This window comes from Nanorana parkeri, unplaced genomic scaffold (genome assembly GCF_000935625.1).
Source record: "Nanorana parkeri isolate BGI_ZX_2015 unplaced genomic scaffold, ASM93562v1 scaffold18, whole genome shotgun sequence".
NCBI classification, from domain to species: Eukaryota; Metazoa; Chordata; class Amphibia; order Anura; family Dicroglossidae; genus Nanorana; species Nanorana parkeri.
Genome location: NW_017306286.1, coordinates 1118109 through 1118979, shown reverse-complemented (window position 1 = coordinate 1118979; position 871 = coordinate 1118109). Strand labels below are relative to the sequence as shown.

The window sequence follows — 871 nt, the reverse complement described above, 5'->3', positions numbered from 1 at the left end:
AAATGGGTCTGTCCCGTGGACAGGGTGGTGACCTCCGTTTCTAGCCGGGAGACCGTGCTGCTAATGCCAGCTATATCTTTCCTGAGTGCGGCCTCCATTTTGGCTACAAGGGCGGCCATGTCTTGGCGCGTGGGAAGAGAGAGGAGAATGGAGGAAATCTCCCCTGCGGACAGGGCCGCGGCCGTGTCCGAGTGTGGCTGTGAGGACATGGTAAGCGGGATGACCGGGTCCTCGATCGGGCTGGGATCGGGGGTAGAGGAGGATGCCCGCAGCGGAATGGAGGCGTCCGGGGCGTGGGCGTCACAGGGATGGGATGGTGAAGCATGTCCCGAGGCCTTACCCTGCATGTCAGACGCCATGGCCGTCCTGGAGGAGCTGCGGGTTGTCTGCGCTGGAGATGAGAGGTAGCGCTGCAGAGAGGTCTGTGAGCGCTGGCTGTTGTCAGAGCGAGTTTTGCCCTTAAACGACATCAATAACGGGTTGAAAAGATGTCTCGATCAGCTGAAAAAGTCTCTTGGGGTAGCAGAGCTCAAGCAATGTGCTTCCTCACGCCGCCATAGATAAGCCACGCCCCCGGGAAAAAACTTTTGACTTTAATGTCACTTTAAATGAATGTTTTAAACTTACAATGAAATATATTTTTACATTTTTGAGTTTGGGTCTTTCAAATGACTTCATTGACTGCCGGCTCTGTTCATTTGAAGATTTTCCAACAGGCCTCTTCGATCAGCTTATTCAGGGATGCCAGCTTAAAGGGTGCCAACTGCTAATTTTGGCGGCTTCCTAAAGAACTGGCCGAAATTCACATAATGTATGGCCAGCTTTAGAGCAACATGGGACGCTGTGGCGGCCCCTCTGCCACCCCCCTTCC

At 53.8% G+C, this 871-nt stretch overlaps 1 protein-coding gene across 1 annotated transcript in view; it reads left to right on the top strand.

Moving 5' to 3' along the window:
* The window catches only part of SVOP (SV2 related protein), a 52016-nt gene that overhangs the window by 37734 nt on the left and 13411 nt on the right, over positions 1 to 871 (top strand). The gene's annotated exons all lie outside the window — the stretch shown is intronic.